The 27,744-nt window shown below is 43.0% G+C and overlaps 1 protein-coding gene across 11 annotated transcripts in view; it reads right to left on the bottom strand.

The window, feature by feature from the left end:
- Positions 1-27,744, bottom strand: part of UIMC1 (ubiquitin interaction motif containing 1) — a 190,131-nt gene that overhangs the window by 129,441 nt on the left and 32,946 nt on the right. For 8 of the 11 annotated variants that reach the window (XM_067732751.1, XM_067732752.1, XM_067732742.1 and 5 more), the window contains exon 1: positions 7,065-7,215. The exons of 1 other annotated variant lie outside the window; for it this stretch is intronic. The gene's annotated coding sequence lies outside the window, so the exon portion shown is untranslated. Of the gene's footprint in view, position 1; positions 225-7,064; positions 7,216-27,744 lie in introns of those variants that run through there. 2 more of the 11 variants (XM_067732740.1, XM_067732745.1) reach the window with 2 other exon arrangements.

The raw sequence follows: 27,744 nt of genomic DNA, 5'->3' as shown, positions 1-27,744 counted from the left end.
CCTCCTGAGATAAGTGTTCTGTATCTTGATTATGGTGGTGGTGGGCTTCCCTGGTGGCGCAGTGGTTGAGAGTCCGCCTGCCGATGCAGGGGACACGGGTTCGTGCCCCGGTCCCGGAAGATCCCACATGCCGCGGAGCGGCTGGGCCCATGAGCCATGGCCGCTGAGTCTGTGCGTCCGGAGCCTGTGCTCCACAACGGGAGAGGCCACAACAGTGAGAGGCCCTTGTACCGCCAAAAAAAAAAAAAAAAATTAGCCAGAGTGGTGCTGGGAAAACTGGACAGCTACATGTAAAAGAATGAAATTAGAACACTCCCTAACACCATACACAAGAATAAAACTCAAAATGGATTAAAGACCTAAATGTAAGGCTGGACACTATAAAGCTCTTAGAGGAAAACATAGGCAGAACACTCTCTGACATAAATCACAGCAAGATCTTTTTTAAAAGACCCACCTCCTAGACTAATGAAAACAAAAATAAACAATGGGACCTAATTAAACTTAAAAGCTTTTGCACATAAAAGGAAACTATAACAAAATGAAAAGCCAACCCTCAGAATGAGAGAAAATATTTGCCAACGAAGCAATTGACAAGGGATTAATCTCCAAAATATACAAAGAGCACATGCAACTCAATATCAAAAATACAAACAACCCAATCAAAACATGGGCGGAAGACCTAAATAGACATTTCTCCAAAGAAGACATACAGGTGGCCAATAAACACATGAAAAGATGCCCAAGATCACTAATTATTAGAGAAATGCAAATCAAAACTACAATGAGGTATCACCTCACACCAGTCAGAAGGGCCATCATCAAAAAAAATCTACAAACAATAAATACTGGAGAGGGTGTGAAGAAAAGGAAACCCTCTTGCACTGTTGGTGGGAATGTAAATTGATACAGACACTATGGAGAACAGCATGGGGGTTCCTTAAAAAACTAAAAACAGAACTGCCATATGACCCAGCAATCCCACTCCTGGGCATATACCCGGAGAAAACCATAATTCAAAAAGATACATGCACCCCAATGTTCACTGCAGCGCTATTTACAATAGCCAGGACATGGAGCAAACGTAAACGTCCATCGACAGAAAAATGGATAAAGATGATGTGGTACATATATAAAGTGGAATATTAACCATAAAAAGGAATGAAACTGTGCAATCTGCAGAGATGTGGATGGACCCAGAAACTGTCATACAGAGTGAAGTAAATCAGAAAAAGAAAAATATCGTATAATATCGCTTATATGTGGAATCCAGAAAAATGATACAGATGAACTTATCTGCAAAGCTGAAATAGACACAGATGTAGAGAATGGATGTATGGATACCAGGGGGGCGGGGGGGAAGGAGGGGGTGGGATGAACTGGGAGACTGGGACTGACATACATACACTACTATGTATAAAACAGATCACTAATGAGAACCTACTGTACAACACAGGAAACTCTACTCAATTTTCTGTGGTGACCTAAATGGGAAGGAAATCCAAAAAAGAGGGGCTATATGTATACATATAGCTGATTCACTTTGCTGTACAGCAAAAACTAACACAACACTGTAACTATACTTCAATAAAAATTAATTTAAAAAAAAACAGGAATTTTCAAATCATCACTAAAGACTAGAGAAGTGATCCCATGCCAAATAAGCAAAATTTGGAGGAGTTTTATTAGAAAATATTTTGGTTGAAAAAAATCAGAGAGACTATGCTGATCCAAAACCATAGTCGCAGGGACTCCTTTGGTGGCGCAATGGTTAAGAAACCACCTGCCAATTCAGAGAACATGGGTTCGATCCCTGGTCCAGGAAGATCCCACATGCCACACAGCAACTAAGCCCGTGTGCCGTAACTACTGAGCCTGCGCTCTAGAGCCCGCAAGCTACAACTACTGAGCCCATGCATGGCAACTACTTAAGCCCATGTGCTCTAAGGCCCACGTGCCACAACCACTGAGCCCATGTGCTGCAACTACTGAAGCCCACGCGCCTAGAGCCCATGCTCTGCAACAAGAGAAGCCACCGCAATGAGAAGCCCGCACACCACAATGAAGAGCAGCCCCGCTCGCCACAACTAGAGAAAGCCCGCATGCAGCAATGAAGACCCAATGCAGCCAAAAAAATTAATTAATTAAACAAACTAAAAAAAAAAAAAAAAGTCCCATACTTGAAAAACAAAACCGGAAAAGGGGAAAAGTAAAAGAGATTATTTTTATAACTTTCCTTCTCTCTCTTTCTCTCTCCCTCTGCTATGTCTTTGCTCTATCTCTGTCTCTTTCATGAACACGCACACATACACACATACACACTGACTCATCCATATACCTCGGTTCTGCGTGATGAAATCAATAGACAGACTCTTTTGGAACCTTCAGAGAGCAGAAAACTGAAATGCTAACTAGTGAGTAGATAGGGCTACAGGAATAAAGGATGACCTGATGAGAAGAGGCTAACAGTAGTAAGAATAGTAGCACGTCCCCTAAAACTGGTTTGAAAAGAGGGTCTCTGTTTACTGGATTCACCTGGTAAGGCAGCCAAAATTAGGTTGTGCCAGAACAAGGTGAAATCCATTGCCACATTATCTGCTTATAACTTTATCTCTGCTCTACATAAATAATGGTGTTTCTAGGAGGCTGAAAATCACACTGAATGTAATCTCTTTACTGTTGCTTTTTCCCTAATACTGAATAAAACGTGGACGATTTCCACAATAAAAAAAAAAAAAAAAAAAAAACAGGGCTTCCCTGGTGGCGCAGTGGTTGAGAGTCCGCCTGCCGATGCAGGGGACACAGGTTCGTGCCCCGGTCCGGGAGGATCCCACATGCCACAGAGCGGCTGGGCCCATAAGCCATGGCCGCTGAGCCTGCGCGTCCGGAGCCTGTGCTCCACAACGGGAGAGGCCACAACAGTGAGAGGCCCGCGTACCACAAAAAAAAATTAAAAAAAATTAGCCAAAGAATCGAAGTACACATTTCTCCAAAGATTATTTACAGATGGCAAGCAAATGCGTAAAAGATGTTCAATACGAATAGCCATCAGGGAAATGTAAATCAAAACCACGATGTGATACCACTTTACACCCACCAGAATGGGTGTATGATCAAAAAGACATACAATAAGTCTTCCCTGGTGGTGCAGTGGTTAAGAATCCGCCTGCCAATGCAGGGTACATGGTTTCGAGCCCTGGTCCAGGAAGATCCCACATGCCGCGGAGCAACTAAGCCCGTGTGCCACAACTACTGAGCCTGTGCTCTAGAGCCCAAGAGCCACAACTACTGAAGCCCGCGCAACTAGACCCCATGCTCCGCAACAAGAGAAGCCACCGCAATGAGAAGCCCATGCACCGCAACAAAGAGTAGGCCCCGCTTGCAGTTGCGACTAGAGAAAGCCCGCACGCAGCAGCAAAGACCCAAGGCAGCCAAAAATAAATAAAAATAAAATAAATAAATAAAACATTTTTTAAAACTTATTAAAAAATTTAAAATAAAATTAAAAAAGACATACAATAACAAGTGTAGGCAAGGATTTGGAGAAATTGAACCCTCATACGCTACTGGTGGATATGTAAAATAGTGAAGCCTCTTTCGAAAACAGTCTAGCAGTTCCTCAAAATGTTAAAATTAGAGTTACCATACAACTCAGCAATTCCACTCCTAGGTAAATAGCCAAAAGAAATTAAAATTTATGTCCACACAAAATCTTGTACATAAATGTTCACAAAGCAGCATTACTCATGAGAGCCCCACAATGGAAACAACACAAATGTCCATCAACAGGTGAAGGAATAATGTCACATCCATACAACAGAAAATTATCCAGCAATAAAAAGGAATGAAGCCTGATACATGTAACAACATACATAAAGCTCGAAAACATCATGCTAAGTAAAAGGAAGCCAGAGGACCACATACTGTAAGACTCCATTTACATAAAATATCCGTATTAGTAAATCTATATAGACAGAGAGTAGATCAGTGATTGCTTAGGGCTCAGGGGGAATGGTACTGATGGCTTAGGGGTATGGAGTTTCTCTTTGGGGTGAAGAAATGTTCTAAAATTGGTTGTTGTGATGGTTACACAACTCTGTGAAAATACTAAAAGCCAATGAATTGTACATTTAAGTGGGTAAATTGTATGGTATATGAATTATATCTCAATAAAGATGTTTAAAAAAAATTAACCTACTGTGACCAAGCCAGAACACTAGTTATCTCTGGAGGGTACTGACTGGGAAGGGGCACAGGTGACCCTTCTGAGGTGCTGGAAATGTTCCATATCTTTATTTGGGTGGCAGTTACATGGATGTATGTACTGAACTATACAATTAAGGTTGGTTCACTTCATTATATGTCAACAATACTTTTTTAAGAAGGGCTTTTTTTAATAATAAGTATTTGTAAGTGAATGAATATTTTAATTAATCCTCATAAAAACCTAAGAAGTATATATAATTATTATGAGGAAACATAGGTTCAGAAAAGTAACTTGCCCAAAGCCACAAAGCAGGCACTTGCACATCTGTCTCTCGACTCCAAATCCTGACTCCCAATACTCCATGACTTAATCTTTGGATTTCTTCCAACTGCTGCCTAATATAAGGTATGCACACATAAATATTAGATGAATTATACTTTATGCTTATATTTAAATTATAGCATAACTTATATATTTAAATTATTAAATATAATTCAATAAAATATACATTTAAATTATATATATTTAAATTACTAAATGCTATATAAAGGCACAGAAGGCTAAAATTATGATAGGCTGTAGGAAGCTATATGGAGAATAAATAAGACTTAAGGTGATCCTTGAATCTAAAAGAATATCATGAATAGGTAGGGATAAGTATGGGGGAAGACTGGAGGAATCATAGTTCCCTAAGAAAACATCTTGTAAGGAATAGTTTTTATCTTTTTAAGTGTTTCTTGTACATTTAGTTATTTAAACCAGTATGTTCAAACATGATAGCAGTGGTAGCTACACCACCAAATACATGTAATTCCTTAAAGATATTTAAATAAGTAAAAACTCTTCTCCCTAGCACAGAACCACCTTCAGGCTCAAAATGGGTTTTCAAACAATCACAGCAGATAAGGGATCAGTAAGAAGTGTTACGTACTGGCACCCCACAGATTTCAAAATTCCAGTGCTTCATGAGATTTAGCCATACTATTTCCACAGAAATTCTAAGAGTAAAAAGGTCACTGCTCAGCCAATTTAAACGAACAACCTAACATATAGTTCAACTACTATTTAAGTTGCTACCCTTCAAAATGAAAAAAAAAATTAAAATCACTAAAATAATGATTTATCTTCAATTACTTGAACAGAGGCTACAGAATGAATTACCACTGTGTCTGCAAAGAAGGAACAGCGTCTAGATGCCAACAGTCTCTTCTTAATCATGACAGTTAGGAACAAAATGTCTATAAAGAATGCACAAGCAGGAAAGGTGACCCAAAAATGAGACTTGTTACATCACAGGTTGGTAGTGTCCTTGAAAATCTCCAATTTGGAAGATATTATTTTTCTTTTTTGTTCAGCACTTCCACCATCTTGATCTATCTGAAGAACAATCACTGACAAGATAATTTAAAATCTTGACATTCTCCCTACCAAATCTGTCAAAATTGCTCTGAAAGCTTGGTGGCACAGCGACCTTAACAGTCCTCTATGAATGACTGACTTTTACGCCTAAATAAGTCACCATTCAAGAAACTCGGTACCAAGCTCTTCATCAACTGATCAGCTTGACTGTTTCTCCAATTTAAAAAAAGGTAAACGCACACACACACACCTGATGCTCTATTTTCCAGTTTATATTCAGCCTCAGTTTAGGACAAGTGTGTAAAAACAGAATCCAAACACACTGAGAAATAATTAAAGTTATTTACTGAGTCCTTGGACACTATTTTAGGTACCTCACATGCATTATAGAGGTTACTCCTCCCAATAACTCTATGTGGTAGGCATCATTATTTTACGTTATTTTTATCACGATTTTACACATTAGGAAACATTCAAAATCAAACAGCTGGTAATTTCTCAAGTTCGTAAATGGGAAAGTTGGGAATTGAAGCGCGATGTGTCTGATTCCAGAGACACACTTTTGGATTCAACTAAAAGGCACTGCCTCTAACAGGAAAAAATAAAGACAGTAGCATAAACTTTCACTTTTTCCTGGGTGTTACTCATTCTCAGTGACTAAATACAAGAACAAGAACATTGGAGTCAGTCTGGCTGGATTCAAAACCAGCTCAACGACTTACGCCATGTGTCTTCGATCCTCAGTTATCTAATATGTAAAGTGAGGAGGATAAGAGTACCTATCTCACAAGATTGTCGTGAAGATTCAACAAATGTGTATATGTAAAAAGCCTGAAACACTATCACCGTACAGCGCGGAAACATACTAGTTCTGTTGGAGAGGAAAGTGGTAAATGATGATAAGGATTCCCAAGAAACATCTATCTGGGCAAAAAAACTAGAACACTCACCAACAAAACAGTAGCCTGGAGTAGGGAGGGAGCGTGAGGAGAAAGGGGCGGAGGGGCCCAGTCGCCCTGACTCCGCGAGAAGTCCCGGCTGTGGGACCCCGCGGAAGGACGCGGCGCGGACGGAGGCCGCTCGCGGGGTGCTCAGCGTGAGAAAGACGCCTTCGAGGGGCTGGCGGGAACCAGAGCCCTTCGCCAGGGGAACCCGGGGAGAATGAAGACCGCACCCTGTGTGTGAGGGGCGCGGTCCGGGCACCCGAGGGCGGAAGCCCATCCGGCGTCACCAGGGGCCCACCAGGCGTCGAGAGGCGCCCAGTACCCTGAGGAGCCATCCCCGGTTTTCCAAGGGGCCTACCCCGCCGTCCCAAAGGGCCGTCCCTTCAGGAGGCGCCCACCTCGGCGTCCGGAGAGACCCGCCTCACCGTCGAGAGGGCCCTACCCCCAAGTCAGAGGCGCCCCTCCGGGAGAGGAGTGGGCCGCGGCCCCCCTGAGGGTGAGAAGGAGGCGGGAAGCAAGCGGGCGGGAGGTGTACCGAAGCGTCAAGTACTCACCGACCGGTCCCCGCCGCTTCGCTGAGCCCCCCCCCGTCAGGTGCCGCGGGTCGCAACCGTCCGCAGCACTTTAGGAACTAGGGGCGGACGAGTGCGCGCGAAGCTGAGGTACCGCGAGAAGACGAGCTCTCGGGGCAGGCGCATGCGCGGGCGTCCGGGGACGGAACCAACCCGCACTGCGGGGGGGAGACTGCCGCCAGGACATACCAACCGTGTGAGGTGGGAGGCGCCATCAGCGCGAGGTGGATTCCATATCCAAGGGCATACTGGGCATCTCCCGGTGGTCTCGCAGTTTGTTCGTTTGCTTTATCATTTGCTAGTGCTTTGAGGGAAACTAAAGAGTAGTAACAGGGTCCCCGAAACCCTACAGTGAAACCTTCAAAGGTTTCTCTGCCACATCAAGCCTCCTCTGGCCCTGTCTTTGCATGTATCTAAAGTTAGACTGAGGACTTACCTGGTGGCGCAGTGGTTAAGAATCCTCCTGCCGACGCAGGGGACACGGGTTCATAGCCCTGCTCCGGGAAGATACCACATGCCGCAGAGCAACTAAGCCCATGTGCCACAACTACTGAGCCTGTGCTCTAGAGCCCACGAGCGACAACTACTGAGCCTGTGTTCCACAACTACTGAAGGCCGCGGGCGCCTAGAGCCCGTGCACCCCAATGAAGAGTGGTCCCCGCTCGCCACAGCTAGAGAAAGCCTGTGCACAGCAAAGAAGACCCAATGCAACCAAAACTAAATAAATTTATATAAATAAATAAAGTTAGACTGAAATTATCTGATAAGACCACTTGCAAACTATCTCCGGGGGCTTCCCCGGTGGCGCAGTGGTTGAGAGTCTGCCTGCCAATGCAGGGGACACGGGTTCGTGCCCCGGTCCGGGAAGATCCCACATGCCGCGGAGCGGCTGGGCCCGTGAGCCATGGCTGCTGAGCCTACGCGTCCGGAGCCTGTGCTCCGCAATGGGAGAGGCCACAAAAAAACGAAAACTATCTTTGGATGGTAAATGTTAAAGTCTGACCATTTCAGGGGAAGAAGGAAATCTGGGAAATGGAAACTCTTAGAGATGCCAGGTGGAAGCAAAAAATTAGAATAGCCACTTTTGGTGAAATTTAAAATGTGCATTTTATGACCCAGCAATTTCATGTATACAGGTGTGCAGAAGAAATGTTCATGTTCAAGCCCACTTCCCTATGAAAAATGAAAACAAAGGAAATGTACAATAAGACATGAATGAATAAAACGTGGTATGTTCCTACAATAAAATATTACAACAAATAAAACTAATAAATGAGTCCTATATGTATCAACATTTGACAGCTCGTAAGAGTTGTTGAAATAGCAACGTCCCAAAGAATGTTACCGAAAATTCCGTCCTTGTCCCCTCGCCAAATGAGAATAATGAGGACAAGGTTTTGAGGATAAAGGAAAGAGAAATGTATTGATTTGCCAGCAAATGAGGAGGGTAGCAGACTAGCGCCTTGAAAACTATGACCTGCTTTCTGGGGAGAAAGCGTGTATTTAAAGCAAAGTCTTGGGGCTGGAGTTAAGATCAGAGGAACAAGCAAAAACAGCAAGAATGCCCACCCACGTTAATCAGTAACAAAGAATGCACAGTAGCAAAGAATTTAAGTTTTAGTTCCCAGCAAAGGAGGGAGAGAATGGGAAAAACAGTTTTAGAAATCATTCATTAGTTTTAGCCTTGTGGCTCTGTTATGTGTACATGTGAAATGATTTATGTAAATTTAAAAATACATAGAATTACAATATATACTGATTATGGAAAATATGTGTGTATAGAAAATGAACTAGATGAATATATGAATACACACTGGGATAATATGACGGCATGAGAGTGGGGAGGGGTGGAAGCCAGGATAAATGGAAAGGAGGAATAAAGAGCACTTTTGACAGGTCTTTCATGATTTCTTTAAAAAAAAGAAGAAAACTAAACAAAATGTTAACAGTTGGCTAGCTGAACTATAGGTACATTATTCTCAGTACTTTTTTTGTAACATTTTATTCTGGAATGCCCTTTTCCTATTCCCTCAACTCATCTACCTCCAATTGATCCGCCAAAATCCAGCTCAGTCAATTCTTCCTCTGCTTCTTCTAACCCCAATTTGAGGCAGGAGACACATGGGCCCCCAGGGCAAACGGTTTGATTTCGTTCTTCGTGGACCGATACTCTGAGACAGAAACAACAGAAAAATTGAGAGAGGAGACAAGGCCCTCCTGGGATAGACTATAAGAGACCACATATTCCTCATTCTTTTCTTTTAAAATAAATTTAGTTAGTTAGTTTTGGCTGCATTGGGTCTTTGTTGCTGCGCGCAGGCTTTCTCTAGTTGCGGCAAGCAGGGGCTGCTCTTCATTGCGATGCGTGGGCTTCTCGTTGCAGTGGCTTCTCTTGTTGTGGAGCACAGGCTCTAGGCACGCAGGCTCCAGTAGTTGTGGCACACAGGCTCAGTAGTTGTGGCACACGGGCTTAGTTGCTCCACAGCATGTGGAATCTTCCCGGAACAGGGATCGAACCCATGTCCCCTGCAATGGCAGGCGGACTCCAAACCACTGCGCCACCAGGGAAGTCCCTAAATTCCTCATTCTTGAAGTCTGGAGACCTCCCCAACTATACATGCACAGAAGGGCTCCTTGGAGGTCAAAAGGGAAGTGATGGCAACTAATGCTCACTACCCATAGGCCTCTTCAGTAGAATCCATCTTGGCTAAGAGATGTGCATGCACACATGGGAAAATCCTGAGATACACCAAATATGGACTCTGATCCAGGCAAATCAAAATGATTGGTCAAAGGAAACATGGAAGAAATGCCCCATAAAAGTGATTCAAGCTGCCACGAGGGTGCGACTCTCTCTCTGAGCCCACCCATGTGTCTATCCACACATACTGTACTCTTTTTTTCTCTTAATAAATACTTTACCTGTTTCACTACTTTCTGTCTTTGTGGGGATTCTTTTTCTGCAAAGCCGTACGGCCAGGGCTTTGTCACTGACGACCGTTCTAGTGGCTAGGATCCGGTGCTCTCACTGCCGGGACCCAACCTCAATCACTGGCCGGGAACTGAAATCCTGCTTCAAGCCACTGCAGGCCAAGGCCACCCGTGATCATATTTGGTGCCGAAACCCAGGAATTCGGGAAGTCAAGGTAAACCGCGGGCTTCACCCAGCTGTGGCTTGAGGCCCCTGACTTTCACTCTTGCTCTGTCCGCTCCCAGCCTCGTGGCTCCCCACAACAACATAAGGGGTGGCAGGGGAATTTCCCAGGCCATGCAGATTCAAATAACACTTGGGTGACAGGTGACACTGTCCTTTGGGATGTGGTGGAAACATGATTTCCAACGGTGCAGGAGCCCCAGGGGTCTCTCTCTTGCTCTCCCTCTCTCTGTCCCGTAAGGAACCCTCCACTACGCCTTTCCTTCCCACCTTACTCGCACAACAAGGTCTCTTTCTCACTTCGTATCTCTGCCCCCTTTTAGGGAAGGATTTACTGGATATTATTCCTAAACTGCATCCCTGCCCCTGCCAAACCCAGTGCTGCCTGTGTCAGACAAAATTGTCAGACAATTCCCAATTCTATCTTAGTTGCCAGACAGATAGGGCAAAGGATTTTGGATTCTTCTGTTGTCTAGTCTCTCACCTCACTCAATGCCCAGAGATTTACTATGAGAATTTCTATACCTCCCAGCCCTCGAGCCTTGAAACCCATGACATCTTCCACAGCGCCCAACTCCAATTTTTTCAAGGGTTTGTCTTTGCATCTATCAGCCCCATCACTCCAGGCCTTAACAGCCTACATGCTGCTACAGACAGCCTATCGGACTGGCTGCTACCCAGAATCCCGAATTACAAACTTTGTAGATGCTCAGTCGCGAGAAATACACCCCACCATTGGAAGACTTATCATAGGACATAAACTCTGTAGACAAGGGACCCCTCTTAAGGAAAGCCCTGGCAACCGGTCTGCACTGATTCAAAAGCCCTTCTCTGGCCGTGCTGAGGGAGACGCCTTGCACAAGGTACAAAGGAAGGCCAGAGACGTCTGGTCAAAAATTGATGGGAGAGTAGAGGTCGCTTGAAACCCCATCAGGTTCGAAGGGAATTTGGGGGACGCCCTGAACCCCTTCAGGTTAAACCCTCCTGGTAAATGTTTCCAGGACACCAGATTCTATTCTAGGAGTACTCTCGTGTTCTCGGTTGCAGGTTACTCAGCATGGAAGGATCCCCCTCCAAGCCAGAAGAGACACCTCTGGAGTGTATCCTTAAGAATTGGAAATTTGGGGACTTCCCTGGTGGCACAGTGGCCAATGAAGGGGACACAGGTTCGAGCCCTGGTCCGGGAGGATCCCACATGCCACAGAGCAACTAAGCCTGTGCTCTACAACTACTGAGCCTGTGCTCTAGAGCCCGTGAGCCACAACTACTGAGCCCACGTGCCACAACTACTGAAGCCCACGCACCTAGAGCCAGTGCTCCACAACAAGAGAGGTCATAACAATGAGAAGCCCATGCACCGCAACGAAGAGTAGCCCCCACTCGCCACAGCTAGAGAAAGCCCACGTGCAGCAGTGGAGACCCAACACAGCCAAAAAAATAAAGAAATAAAATAAAGAAATTAAAAGAAAAAAAAGTATACCACCATAGATTCCTCCACTTCCAAAGGTCAGTCCCTTCTGGGACAACACTTCATCAGCCAGTCCACACCTAATATTAGACAGAAACTCCAGAAGTTACAATTTGGCTCACAAGCCCCCATGTCCCAACTCCTAGATGTGGCCTTTGGGGTACTTAATAACTGAGATCAAGCTGGGGAAGAAGAGAGAACCCAACATAAGAAAACACAGGCCAGGGCTCATGCAAAACTGATAGCTGTTGCTGTCAGCCATGGCTTGCGACCTCAGGATAACCCAAGGGGGCCAAGAAAAGTCGAACTATCGGTCTGGAGGTAAGACCAACAAGGGGGAGTGCTACAAATGCAAGTCAACTGGCCACTGGGCCTGAGATTGCCAGAAAGAGCCCCCCGGGCCGTGCCCAGTGTGTAAACAAACAGGTCATTAGAAGAGGGACTGCCCTCAGTCCCAAAGGGGAAGGCTCACTCCTGAGATGGCCATGCTGGACAACTGAGGCAGCCCGCGGATTCTGGCACCTCGCCCCAACAAGATATCTATCTCCGTCAAGGAGCTCCAGGTAGTCCTTGATGTGGCAGGTAAGAAAATCAATTTTTTAACTGATACAGGAGCCACTTACTCTGTCTTAATTTCTCACACTGGACCTCCTTCCTCTAAAAGCTGTACCGTGACTGGTGTCGACAGAAAGCCTCGCACCCATTACTTTACTGGGCCTCTCACTTGCCAATTTGAGCAGCGGTTAATTTCACATGGCTTTTTAGTTGTACCTGCGTGTCCAACCCCACTACTGGGGAGAGACCTTCTGAGCTCCCTTGGGGCCATACTCCGGTTAGGAGGCCCCGAGCCGCCCCTTATCTTAACTCTGACTAAGACGGACCAGCCAGAAGAGCAAGGTCCTATTCCCAGCCATATTCTACAGGCAGTGGACCCTTCAGCATGGGACAAAGGAATCCCTGGAAGGGCCATAATGCCCAACCTGTAAGAATTAGCCTTAGGCCAGAAATTGCCTATCCTAACAAAAGACAATATACCATAAAGCTGGAAGCAAAGAAGGGTTTACAACCCCTCATAGATAAATCCTTAAGGCATGGTCTTTTGGTGTCCTGCCAGTCTCCGTGCAGTGCTCCTGTTCTGCCAGTTGTTAAGCCAAACGGGGAATATAGGATGGTACAAGACCTTACAGCAGTAAACGACACAGAGGTCCCTATTCATCCCCTCATGGCCATCCTTATAACCTATTAACCCAAATCCCTGAGGACGCCAAATGGTTTACTGTACTCGATCTCAAGGTTGCCTTCCTTGTTTTGCATGCCCACGCAGCTATATGGAAAGAGAGAGGGCTTCTAAATGCAAGAAACTCCCCTATAAAATATGGGGCTGAGATTTTACATCTCATGGAAGCAGTTCAAAAATCCACAACAGGTAGCAGTCATTCACTGCCATGGGCACCAAAAGGGAACTCCTCAAATTTCCCAAGGAAACAACAGGGCAGATAGGGAAGCAAAGAAAGCAGCCCTGATGCCCATAACAGAAATGGCATTAATCCCATCCCTTACCCCGTCTAACGTTATACCCAGGTACTCGACTTCTGAAGAGACAAGAGGGGGAACTAAGGGAACAGATGGCTGGTGGCACATAGATCAGAAATTGCTCATACCTCTCTCTGACCAACGGAAAATTATTAAAGGGCTACATGATTCTCTCCATCTGGGGAAACATGCAATGTCTACAATTTTTTTTTTAAATAAATTTATTTATTTATTTATTTTGGGCTGCGTTGGGTCTTCATTGCTGCACATGGGCTTTCTTTAGTTGCGGTGAGTGGGGACTACTCTTTGTTGCAGTGCACAGGCTTCTCATTTTGGTGGCTTCTCTTGCTGTGGAGCATGGGCTCTATGCACACAGGCTTCAGTAATTGTGGCTCGCGGGGTCTAGAGTGCAGGCTCAATAGTTGTGGCATACGGGCTTAGTTGCTCCGCAGCATGTGGGATCTTCCCGGAGCAGGGCATGAACCCGTGTCCCCTGCATTGGCTGGCAGATTCTTAACCACTGCACCACCAGGGAAGCCCGCAATGTCTACAATTGTTTTCCGACTTTTTACAGGAAAAGGGCTCCTGCAGACAGTTAAAGGAGTTACTCAAGCCTGTGCTGTTTGTGCCACTCAATCCAGGAAGCAACCTTAAGCCTCCCCATCTCGTTAGCCCAGTCCAGCGACGTGGTACTTACCCAGGAGAGGACTGGCAAATAGAGTTCACTCAGATGCCCTCTTTCCAGGGCTTCAAATACTTACTAGTCTTTATAGATACTTTTACTGGATGGATAGAGGCCTTCCCTACCAGAACAGAGAAGGCAACTGAAGTAGCTGAGGCACTCCTAAAGGAAATTATTCCTAGATTTGGGTTGCCCCGTCATCTTCAGAGTGACAATGGACCTTTGTTTGTAGCAAAGGTCACACAACAGCTTTCACAGGCTTCAGGAATTAAATACCACCTCCATTCATCTGGGGGACCTCAGTCCTCAGGAAAAGTAGAACAGGCTAATCATACTCTAAAGAAAACCTTAGGCAAACTCAGTCAGCAAACGTCAGAGTCGTGGTATCGCCTGTTGCCAATAGCCCTCTTAAGGGTCAGAGCAGCCCCTAAAGCAACCATTAAGTTAAACCCTTTAGAAATGACATATGGAAGGCCATTCCTTACTCTGGACATGCTAACTGACCCAGAAACCCAGGCTCATCTTGGATACATTATAAACCTAGGCCATGTCCGGAGGCTATACAAGAGCATGGCAACAGAGTACAGCCCTCTCCAGATGACAGTCCCAATCACCATGTTGTAAACCCTGGAGACTGGGTACTTTTAAAGACCTGGAAAAATGAGTCCCCTGGTGACCAGCTACTCCCAAAATGGAAGGGTCGTTACCAAGGCCTGCTGAGCACTCCTACGGCAGTTAAACTCCAGGGGGTCACCAGCTGGGTTCATCTGTTCAGGATTAAACCTGTCTCCACCGATATGTTACAGGAACCTGAAGACCCACATTCCAGCCATCCCTGTGGATCCACCCCTTCCTCAGAGTCTCCACAGGATCCAGAAGACCCAGGACAGCCTGAAAATTCCAGGTGGATGAGTGAGCCTCTCCAAGACCTGAAGCTCTTATTCAAAAAGGACAGAAAGATTTCTTAGACCCTAGGCTAAGTACCCATAGCCACTATCTTCCTTTTCCCTTCCAGCACTCCAATCCACTTACAGAATAATTGATATGCTCTGGTAGATTTTGATAACTATTGTCTTCTTTGCTCTCACCCTTGCTTTCAGAATTCACTGAACTTCTCTGCCCGTGCTGGGTGATTTAAATATGACCCTGACTGGTACGTCTATGAAGCTACTAATTGTCTTAGCTTTTCTATGCCTATTTCCCTTATCCACAGGATGGACAGACAACTCTCTGCCTCGCATTGCACAAACTCTTGCTTCCTCCATTCAGTTGAGAGTGCTGGATTTATTTACCCCAAGCTAAGTCCATCGTGGACCATAGCAACCCCTTTGTCCATCCCATAAGGAATTTTAGCCAAGTTCCTGATGGAAAATGGCCTTCTACCAGAGACCCAAGGCTCAGCAGCATGGTAATGTACAGAGTCAGAATTGTTCATTTTCCTACTGAAGAAAATTCTAATGTCTCTTGCCTAACCCTCTCCTTAGCAACAGAAGGAGAGTATGAACTCAAACCGGGAGGATGAAGAATTGGCATTAAAGCACCCCAGCACTTTGTAATGGTCCCTCCTAAGCCAGAATTCCAGTTACCTATTTGTGCTCAAACCCTAACTCATTACCCGAAGGAAGAAGAATCCACACGGGAGAAGCAGATAGCAGGATGGACGTGGATGGAAGCGTTGGGTTTATAGCTAGAGAACATTTCCATAACAATAGAATTGGATGGCTAGGTTTTAAAATCATGGGTGAGGGGCTTCCCTGGTGGCACAGTGGTTAAGAATCTGACTGCCAATGCAGGGGACACGGGTTCAAACCCTGGTCTGGGAAGATCCCACATGATGCAGAGCAACTAAGCCCCTGTGCCACAACTACTGAGCCCGCATGCCACAACTACTGGAGCCCGTGCAGCTAGAGCCCGTGCTCCGCAACAAGAGAAGCCACCACAATAAGATGCCTGCACACTGCAACAAAGAGTAGCCCCCCGCTCGCCACAACTAGCAAAAGCCCATACGCAGCAACGAAGACCCAATGCAGCCAAAAATAAATTAATTTTTTTTAATTAAAAAAAAAATACATGCACACCAATGTTCACTGCAGCACTATTTACAGTAGCCGGGACATGGAAGCAACCTAAATGTCCATCAACAGAGGAATGGATAAAGAAGATGTAGTACATATATACAATGGAATATTATTCAGCCACAAAAAAAGAACAAAATAATGCCATTTGCAGCAACATGGATCGACCTAGAGATTGTCATACTGAGGGAATTAAGTCAGACAGAGAAAGACAAATATCATATGCTATCACTTAGATGTGGAATCTAAAAAAAGGGTACAAACGAACTTATTTACAAAATAGAAATAGGGTTACAGACATAACAAACTTACAGTCGCCGGGGTAAGGGGGGGAGGGATAAATTGGGAGACTGGGATTGACATATACATACTACTACATATAAAATAGATAACTAATAAGGACCTACTGTATAGCACAGGGAACTCTACTCAATACCCTGTAATGGACTATACGGGAAAGAATCTAAAAAAAAGTGGATATATGTATATGTACAATTGATTCACTTTGCTGTACGCCTGAAACTAACACAACATTGTAAATCAACTATACTCCATTAAAATTTTCAAAAAATAAATAAATTAAAACAAAAATAAACTATTTCCTACTATGTAGAAGTAGGGCTCCTCAGAAAAAAGGTTGACTCCAGGAAAAGTACAAGATGAACCTGGATCATCTTTTTTTTTTTTTTGACTGCGTTGGGCCTTCATTGCTGCACAAGGTCTTTTTCTAGCTGCAGTGAATGGGGGCTACTCTTCATTGCGGTGCGCGGGCTTCTCATTGCGGTGGCTTCTCTTGTTGCGAAGCATGGGCTCTAGGCACGCAGGCTTCAGTAGATATGGCTCACAGGCTCTAGAGCACAGGCTCAGTAGTTGTGGCACACAGGCTTAGTTGCTCTGTGTCATATGGGATATTCCCGGACCAGGGCTCGAATCCATGAACCCTGCATTGGCAGGCGGATTCTTAACCACTGCGCCACCAGGGAAGTCCCCCTAGATCATCTTATTGTGCAAGAAAGTAAAGAAGTATTCAAAGAAGGATGAGGACATGTCAAAAATACATAGAAGCCAAATTTGAGGGTCAAATATGGGACAACATAAACATCAAAATAAATAATGATAGCCATGGATTATAACTCATTGAATAAAATAATAATTCTTGAGTCTATATTTATAAATAAATAAATAAGAAGGAGCAAGCTCTTCCATTAAGTAGAATGGTAACTATTTTTTTTAATATTTACTTATTTATTTATTTGCGTCTTCAGTGCAGCCTGGGATCTTTAGTTGTGGCATGCAGGATCTTTACTTGTGGCATGGGAACTCTTAGTTGCGGCATGTGGGATCTAGTTCCTTGACCAGAGATCAAACCCAGGCCCCCTGCATCAGGAGTGCAGAGTCTTAGCCACTGGACCACCAGGGAAGTCCCAGAATGGTAAAACTATTAAATGTAGAAGGAATGATGAAATTAGAAAAGCACCATTTGGCAACCATCAGAGTAATAATTAAGGCAAGTGCCATCAATAAATGCTAGAACTAGTGGCTGCAAGGCTGACTAACAGGATATTTCTATACTTTCAAAGAATTTCCTCACAAGATATTTATTAATTACAAAGGGAAAACTAACTTTACAATGGAGAAAACTGATGGGCAGCACCTTAACTGAGTGATCAGAGATACTATCACTAGTAGTAAGACACATCAACATCATGTAAACCTGATATGATGCCTATGGTAACACTGCCAAAAATGCATAAACTTGAAACTAATCATGGAGAAACAGAGATAAACCCAAACCGAGGGACATTCTACAAAATAACTGGTTTGTACTCTTCAAATATATCAATGGCATGAAAGACAAAAGCTGAAGTATTCTTCCAGACTAAAGGAAACTAAAGAGACATGACAACTGAATGGAACTTATGATCTGGAATTTTCTTTTGCTATAAAAGAAATTATTGGGACAATTAGTGACATCTTAATAAGGTTTATAGATTAGATAATACTGTTGTGTCAATGTAATTTTTAGTGTTGAGAACTGTACTGTGATTATGTACGAAAATGTCCTTGTATTTACACTGATGTAGAGTAAACTGGCATCATTTCTGCAACTTGATCTCAAATGGTTCTAAAGCAAATGTAGAGAAAAGGATAGACGTAAAATAGGAAACTGCTAACATCTGGGAAATCTGGATGAAGAGTATATGGAAAGTCTTTGTACTATTCAATCAACTTTTCTATAACTCTGAAGTTAAAAGAATGGGGGCTTCACTGGTGGCGCAGTGGTTGAGAGTCCACCTGCCGATGCAGGGGACACGGGTTCGTGCCCCGGTCTAGGAGGATCCCACATGCCGCGGAGCAGCTGGGCCCATGAGGCATGGCCGCTGAGCCTGCGCGTCCGGAGCCTATGCTCCGCAAAGGGAGAGGCCACAACGGTGAGAGGCCCGCGTACCGCAAAAAAAAAAAAAAAGAAGAATGGGAGTAGGACTTCCCTGGTGGCACCAGTGGTTAAGAATCCATCAGCCAATGCAGGGGACAAGGGTTTGATCTCTGGTCTGGGAAGATCCCACATGCCACGGAGCAACTAAGCCCATGCACCACAACTACTGAGCTTGCACTCTACAGCCCACAAGCCACAACTACTGAGCCCGAGTGCCACAACTACTGAAGCCCGTGCATTCTAGGGTCCAAGTGTTGCAACTACCGAGCCTGCATGCTGCAACTACTGAAGTCCACACACCTAGAGCCCGTGCTCCGCAACGAGAAGCCACCACAATAAGAAGCCCGCGCACTGCAATGAAGAGTAGTCCCAGCTCGCCGCAGCTAGAGAAAGCCTGTGCACATCAACGAAGACCCAATGCAGCCAAAAAAAAAAGAAGAAGAAGAATGGGAGTATACTAAATAATTATTCTGATTAAAAGATTTCATTTGCCACCTATAATACCCAAGTTCAAAATTTTGTCTTTATCTAGACTACCTCATTATTCTAATTAATTGATTTTATAAATAACTGTTACAATTTTAAAATTATAAAATAACTTATTAATAAGTTACCACTTTTATCCCTTTCAAACATTAGAAATCTATATAGGTTCATGTTTGAAAAAGAGTTCTACTACTGATCTACTCAACTTTTCCAATTTACTGTTTGGGAAACTGAATCACAAGGAGGAAAGGTGACTAGTGATTTGCCAAAGTCACACAGTTATAAACAATGTTCAGACTGTCAAACACACAGAGTGTGTTAAGAAACATAAGAAAAATGTTAACAATAAAGAAGCACTAGGAGAAAAGTACAGCATCACTAATAAATAAACAAATACAAAATAAAAGTCCCACAGCACATTTGCTAAATTAGCAAAAACAAATAAAACAGACAAAACTCAATGCTAACAGAACTGTGAGAAAATAAGTATATTGCTGCACTGAGAAAGCAATATAAACAAGTATAATCTTTCCAGAGAGAAATTTGGCAATAACTATCAAGATTCATAAAAATGATCATACTCTCAATCACATTGGGAAATGCATCTCAAGGAGATGATTCAAAAGAGAGAAGAACAGATTTGAACAAAGATGATTATAGCCAAACAGTTTGTTACAGCTAAAAACTAGAAACTATACAAATGCTCACCCATGGGAGAAAGGCTAACTTGAAACGGGCCATGGTAGAGCAATACAATAACAGATTATTACATTACCACCAGAAATATCAACAATAGGACCTTGTAGAAATGAGGCAAATATCCTATCAAGTAAGGTTAGGCTAAACATAATGGAATCCCAAGAAACCCATACACAGTGCTGACAGCTAACAGAAAATTTGTATGTAAGTATCAAAGGAACATCTACTTATAACTAGTAGATGTTTTGAAGTTGAAATCTTTTGTGGGGGAATCTTTTTTAAAAAACATGACTTTTATTGTATAATGAAACCCATGTAAAGGAGAATTGGGAGGGGTGACCATGGCCAGAAGCCAGTGACTATAACCCCTCAATTCTGACAGAATTCTGTCAGGTTTCCACTTTCTTTTTTAAAACAAGTTCATTGAGATGTAATTAACAACTTCATAAAATTCACCTACTTAGAGGATCAACATACAGCAAGACAGTGTGAAGAGCTCCACTGACCTGCACCCCCAGCAAAACTGGTGAAAATTATTTTAAAAGCAACCATTTCAAGCCTCTGGAAAGAATCCAAAGGGCAAAGAATAAAGAAAGAAATACCTACTCCAAAAAAATCTACAAAAATTAGGTAAGAAAGGGGGCCTCCCTGGCGGTCCAGTGGTTAAGACTCCACACTTCCACTGCAGGGGGCACAGGTTCAATTCCCTAGTCAGAGAACTAGATCCCTGAATGCCGCATGGTGCAGAAAAAAAAAAAAATTAGGTAAGACAAGTGAGAGTCTATGGTATTAGAACCATGACCACTCCCTCTCTCCACCCTCCCAGCTCAGTGAGGTACAGATTCCCCTCCAGACTGCTACAGCCAAGAACGCAGCTCCCAGTTGAAGGGCTGTCTTACAATGAGAAACAGGACATCTGTGCTTCTCGTTCTGTCCCTGTTGCCGAGGCTAAGTCCCAGGCAAACAGAGTTGAGAAGTTGAGGCTCCCTTCTTCCACCCAGCTCCTGCTCATGGAATTGAGGCTCTAACTTTGGGTACATCACACTGAGAATACTAAGGCACTGGATCACCCACACCGCAGTGATCAGACATGTAACTCCACATCAGTATAGTTAAGCCAAGAGGTCCTCAGGCTGCTGCTCTCCCTCAACACCAAGTCCTCAGATCCTAAAGTGGGGGTTCACTCAGAGAGAAGCTTGCCATTGTATCTATCTTCAGTTTCTATCTACAATAAGGTGTAGATAGGTGATGGATGGATGGATGGATGGATAGATAGATAGATAGATAGATAATAGATAGATAGATAGATTCATTTATTTTAAGGAATTGGCTCACACAATTATGAAAGCAGACAAGTCCTAAGATCTCAAGGGTGAGTCAGCAAGCTGGAGACCTAGGAGAGCTGATGGCTTAGTTCCCAGTCGAGCCCAAAGGGCTGAGAACCAGGAGAGTCAATGGTGTAGTTCTCATCCAAAGACCAGCAGACTTGAGATCCATGAAGAGCCAATGTTTTGGTTTGAGTTTGAAAGCAGGAGAAAAGCCAATGTCCCTGGGGTTTTTTTTGTTTGTTTTTTTTTTACGGTACACGGACCTCTCACTGTTGTGGCCTCTCCTGCTGCAGAGCACAGGCTCCGGACGCGCAGGCCCAGTGGCCATGACTCACGGGCCCAGCCACTCCATGGCATGTGGGATCCTCCCGGACCGGGGCACGAACCCGTGTCCCCTGCATCGGCAGGCGGACTCTCAACCACTGCACCACCAGGGAAGCCCCCCAATGTCCCTGTTTGATGGCAGTCATATATGAAGAATTCCCTCTTACTCAGGGAGAGTCAGCATTTTTGTTCTACTCAGGCCTTCAACTGACTGCATGAGGTCAAATCATGTTAGGAAGAGTGATCTGCTTTACTCAGTCTACCAATAATAAATGTTAATCTCAAATTAAAACACCCTCGCAGAAACATTCAGTATGAGGAACATCTAAACATTCCATGGCCCAGTCAAGTTGACACGTAAAATTAACCATAATAGTTGCTATAAGAAATAATCTAAAACATCCAGTTTCCAACAAAAAAATTACAAGGCATGCAAATAAACAGGAGAGTATGATCCATACAACCAATAAAAACTGGCAACAGAAACTGTGAGCACAACCAGATGTTAGATATATACGAAAAAAAAAACTTTAAAGAAGCCATTATGTACATATTCACAGAACCAAAGAAGATAACGATTAAAGAATAAAAGAAGATATGATGACACTGTCCCATCAAATAGAGAATAGCAATAAAGAGATAGAAATTATAAAACAAGAACCAGCTGGAAATTCTGGAGCTGAAAAATATAATAACTGAAATTAAAAATTCCCTAGAGGGACACAACAGTAGATATGAATCATGAGAAGAAAGAATAAGCAAATTTGAAGATAGATCAATAGAAACTATTCAAAATGAAAAAGGAGAAAAAAGAATGAAGAAAAATAAACAGAACCTGAGAGAAATGTGGGACACCATTAAGCACACTAACAAACGTATAATTAGAGTACCAGAAGGGGAGGAGGGAGAGAAAAGAAAGGAATAAGTATTTGAAGAAATTAATGGCTGAAAACATCCCAAATTTATTTAAAAATAATAACCTATACAACCAGGAAGCACAACAAATCCAAGTAGGATAAACACAAAAAGATCCACAGACACTTCATAATAGAAATGCTGCAAGTCAAAGAGAAAATTTTTGAAAAAAGCAAGAAAAAATGATGCTTTACATACATGGGAATCCTAATAAGATTAACAGGCAACTTCTCAGCAGAATCAATGGAAACCAGAAGGCACTGGGATAACATATTCAAAGCACACAAAGAAAAAAACCTGTCAACCAAAAATCTTATACCCAGCAAAGCTATCTTCCAACAAAGAAGGTGAAATAAAGACTTTCCCAGATTAAAAATACAAACAAACAAACATGAACAAAACAGGGAACTGTTGCTAGCAGACCCACCTTACAGGAAATATTAAAGGAAGTTGTTCACGCCGAAGGTAAGTGACTCCAGATGGGAATGTGAGACTACATGAAAAAAGAATTGGTAAAGGCAATTATGTAATTATTTGACAGTGTACAGGCATATCTCATTTTATTGCTCTTTGCTTTACTGCACTTCACAGATACTGCATTTTTTACAAATTGAAGGTTTGTGGCAACCCTGTGTTGAGAAAGTTTATTGGTGCCATTTTTCCAATAGCATTTGCTCACTTTGTGTTTCTGTATCACATTTGGTAATTTTCACAATATTTTAAACTTTTTCATTATTATTATGTTTGTTATAGTGATCTGTGATCAGTGATCTTTGATGTTGTTATTGTAATTGTTTTGGAGTGCCACAAACCACACCCATATAAGATGGTGAACTTAATTAATAAATGCTGGGTATGCTCTGAGTGCTCCACCTACCAGCGATTTCCCTGTCTCTCTCCCTCTCTTCCAGCCTCCCTATTCCCTGAGACACAACAATACTGAAATAGGCCATTTAATAACCCTACAATGGCCTCTAAGTGTTTAAGTGAAAAGAAGAGTCAACTGATGCAGCAAACTTCATTGTTGTCTTATTTTAAGAAATTGCCACAGGCACCACTACCTTCAGCAACCACCACCCTGATCAGTTAGCAGCCATCAACACGAAGGCAACACCCTCCACCAGCAAAGACTATGGCGTGCGAAGGTTCAAATGATAATTAGCATTTTTTAGCAACAGTGTTTTTTAATTAAGGTACATACATTGTTTTTTTAGACATATGCTATTGCATACTTAACAGACTACAGTATAGTGTAAACATAACTTCTATATGCACTGGGAAACAAAAAAATTCGTATGACTTGTATTATTACAATATTTGCTTTTATTGCAGTAGTCCGGAACCAAACCTGAGATATTGCCAAGGTATGCCTGTAAATGTCTCTTTTTTCTCCTTTCTTTTCCTTAACGGATATAAAAATATTGTATAATATGATATAATGTATTGTTGGTACTATAACATATAGAAATGTAATATGTATGTTATATATTTGCTAATAAGAGCACAAAAAAATGGGTGGGAGGAAAGCTGTATTGAGGTAAGGAAGTGACTATATATGGTAAAGTAACAATGTATTGTTGGGTTTACAACACTGATTGTGTAATATGTATAACAATAACACCACAAAAAGGAGAAAACGGGAATAGAGCTATACAGGAATAACGCTTCTAGATAATAATGCTTATTATCACTAGAATAAGCTAGTATCAGAATGTGAAGCTGATTCTGATAAGATGTATATGGCAATCCCTAGAGCAGTCATTGAAAAAAAATTTTAATATAGTGGCAAATCAGTAAAGAAATTAAAATGCTACATTAGAAAATACTTAAAAACAAAAAAAAGTAAAATGAGGGCTTCCCTGGTGGCACAGTGGTTGAGAGTCCGCCTGCCGATGCAGGGGACATGTGTTTGTGCCCCGGTCTGGGAAGATTCCACATGCCACGGAGTGGCTAGGCCCGTGAGCCATGGCCACTGAGCCTGCGCGTCTGGAGCCTGTGCTCCGCAACGGGAGAGGCCACAACAGTGAGAGGCCCACGTACCACAAAAAAAAAAAAAAAAGTAAAATGGCACATGTAAATCCAGATACATCAATAATATTATATATGAATGGGCTAAAAAATCCAATCAAAAGTCAGAGATTGTCAGACTGGATAAAAAAACATGATTCAACTATATGCTGACTCTAGGAGACACACTTTATATTCAAACATACAAAAAAACTGGAAGTAAAGGATGTAAAAAGACGTATCATGTAAACAGCAACTACAAGAAAGCTGGAATGGCTATAATAATATCATACAAAATAGACTTCAAAACAAAAAGAGGTTACTAGAGACACAGAAGGATATTTTGTCATGATAAAAATATCAATACATCAGAAGATAACAGTTACAAACATAAATGCATCTAATAACAGACCACTAAAATACATAAAGCAAAAAACTAACAGAAATGAAAGGAGAAATACACAACTAAACAATCAAATTTGGAGAATCCAATACCCCACTTTCAACAACAGATAAAACAACACTCACATGATGACGTAAAATAAGACTTGAACAACACTATAAGGCAACTAGACCTTACAAACAACTATAAAACACTCCACCCGACAACAACAGAATACACACCCTTCTCAAGGGAACAAGGGACATTCACCAGGATAGATCTTATACTAGGCCATAAAAAAAAACCTCAATAAATTTAAAAGGTTAGAAATAATTCAAAATATGTTCTCCAGTACAATGGAAAGAAATTAGAAATCAACTGCAGGAAGAACTTTGGGAAATTCACAAATACATAGCAATTAAGCAATGCACTCCCAAACAATAATGGGTCAAAGAAGAAGTCAAAAAGGGAATCAGGAAATAATTTGAGATGAATGAAAATCAAGACACAAAATACCAAAACTTATGAAATGCAACTAAAGCAGCGCTTAGAGGGAAACTTAACAGCTCTAATGGTGCTATTAAGAAAGGAGAGAGATCACAAATCAAAAATCTAAACTTCCACCTCAACACACTGGAAGAAGAAGAGTACAGTAAACCTAGAGCAAGCAGAAAGAAGAAAATAATAAAGAATGCAGCAGAGGGGGCTTCCCTGGTGGCGCAGTGGTTGGGAGTCCGCCTGCCGATGCAGGGGACACGGGTTCGTGCCCTGGTCCGGGAGGATCCCACGTGCCGCGGAGCGGCTGGTCCCATGGGCCGTGGCCGCTGGGCCTGCGCGTCCGGAGCCTGTACTCCGCAACGGGAGAGGCCGCGACGGTGAGGGGCCCGCGTACCGCAAAAAAAAAAAAAATACAGCAGAAATTAATAAAATAGAGGATATAAAAACAACAGAGAGGGCTTCCCTGGTGGCGCAGTGGTTGAGAGTCCGCCTGCCGATGCAAGAGGACACGGGTTCGTGTCCTGGTCTGGGAAGATCCCACATGCCGCAGAGCAGCTAGGCCTGTGAGCCATGGCCGCTGAGCTTGTGCGTCCAGAGCGCTCCGCAACCGGAGAGGCCATAACAGTGAGAGGCCCGCGTACCGTAAAAAACAAAACAAAACAAACAAACAAAAAAAAACCCAGAGAAAAGCAGTAACACCAAATGCTTGTTCTTTGAAAAGATCTACACAGTTGACAAACATTTAGCAATACTAATCAAGATTAAAAAAATTCTTAAATTACCAGAATCATGGGACTTCCCTGGTGGTCCAGTGGTAGAGAATCCGCCTTCCAATGCTGTGGACTTGGGTTCGATCCCTGGTCGGGGAAATAAGATCCCACATGCCGCGAGGCAACTAAGCCCACATGCCACAACTACTGAGCTCGCCTACCTCAATGAGAGAGCCCGCGTGCCACAAACTACAGAGCCCACGTGCTCTGCAGCCCGCGTGCCACAACTAGAGAGAGAAAACCTGCATGCCACAACTAGAGAGAAGCCCAAGCACTGCAATGAAAAGACCGTGGCCATAACAAAGATCCCTTGTGCTACAGCTAAGACCTGAGGGCAGCCAAAAAATAAGGAAAATAAATAAATACAATAAATAAATTTTTTTTTAAATTACCAGAATCAGAAATAAAAGAAGGACATTACTATTGACCTTACAGAAATTAAAAAAGATCATAAAAGAATTCTATGAACAACTGTAGGCCAAAATTTTGATAAATTAGATGAAAAGGACAAATTCCTAGAAAGACACAAACTATCAAAACTGGCTCAAGAAGAAATACACAATCTGAGTTTATCTACAGTAAGTGAAGAGATTGAAAGAGTAATCAAAAAACTTCCCAGAGAGAAAAGCCCAGGCCCAGATGGCTTCATCACTGAATTCTACCAAACATTTAAAGAATTCATAACAATTCTTCAAAAATTATTCTAAAAAAAAGAACAAAAAAAGAGAGGGGGGAATTCCCTGGCGATCCAGTGGTTAGGGTTCCGCGCACTTCCACTGCAGGGGGCATGGGTTCAATCCCTGGTCAGGGAGCTAAGAACCTGCATGCTGCGTGGCACAGCCAAAAAATTAAAAAAATAAATTAAATAACTTTTAAAATTAAAAAAATTAAAAATGGAAAATGAGAGAATATTTCCCAAGTCATTTCATGGGGCCAATATAACACTTAGGTCAAAAACAAAGACATCATAAGAAAACTACAAACCAATATCTCTTATGAATATGATTGCAATAATCCTCAACAAAATACTAGCAAACAAAATACAGCATTTTTTTCTTAATTTATTTATTTATGGCTGTGTTGGGTCTTTGCTTCTGTGCGAGGGCTTTCTCTAGTTGCGGAGAGCGGGGGCCACTCTTCATCGCGGTGCGCGGGCCTCTCACTATCGCGGCCTCTCTTGTTGCGGAGCACAGGCTCCAGACGCGCAGGCTCAGTAGTTGTGGCTCACGGGCCTAGTTGCTCCGCGGCATGTGGGATCTTCCCGAACCAGGGCTCGAATCCGTGTCCCTTGCATTGGCAGGCAGATTCTCAACCACTGCGCCACCAAGGAAGCCCCAAAATACAGCATTTTATAAAAAGATTTGTTCACCATTACCAACTGGGATTTATTATGTTAATGCAAGGTTGGTTTAATATCTGAAAACTAATATAATACATCACATCAATAATATAATACACCACATCCATTTCATGATTAAAAAAAAACAACTCAACAAACTTGGAATATAAAGGAATTAACTCAACCTCATGAAGGACATTTATGAAAAATCCACAGCTAACATCGTACTTAATAGTAAAAAACTAGATGCTTTCCCACTAAGATTTGGAACAAGACAAGAATGTTCATTCTTGCTACCTCTATTCAAAATTACATTGGAGGTTCTAGCCAAGACAATTAGAAAGAAATAAAAGGGACTTCCCTGGTAGCGCAGTGGTTAAGAATCTGCCCGCCAATGCAGGGGACATGGGTTCAAGCCCTGGTCCGGGAAGATCCCACATGCTGCAGAGCAACTAAGCCGGTGCACCACAACTACTGAGCCTGTGCTCTACAGCCCGCGAGCCACAACTACTGAGTCTGCATGCCACAACTACTGAAGCCCGCGAGCCTAGAGCCTGTGCTCTGC

Source organism: Pseudorca crassidens, chromosome 3 (genome assembly GCF_039906515.1).
Source record: "Pseudorca crassidens isolate mPseCra1 chromosome 3, mPseCra1.hap1, whole genome shotgun sequence".
NCBI classification, from domain to species: Eukaryota; Metazoa; Chordata; class Mammalia; order Artiodactyla; family Delphinidae; genus Pseudorca; species Pseudorca crassidens.
This window is presented reverse-complemented; position numbering and strand designations above follow the sequence as displayed.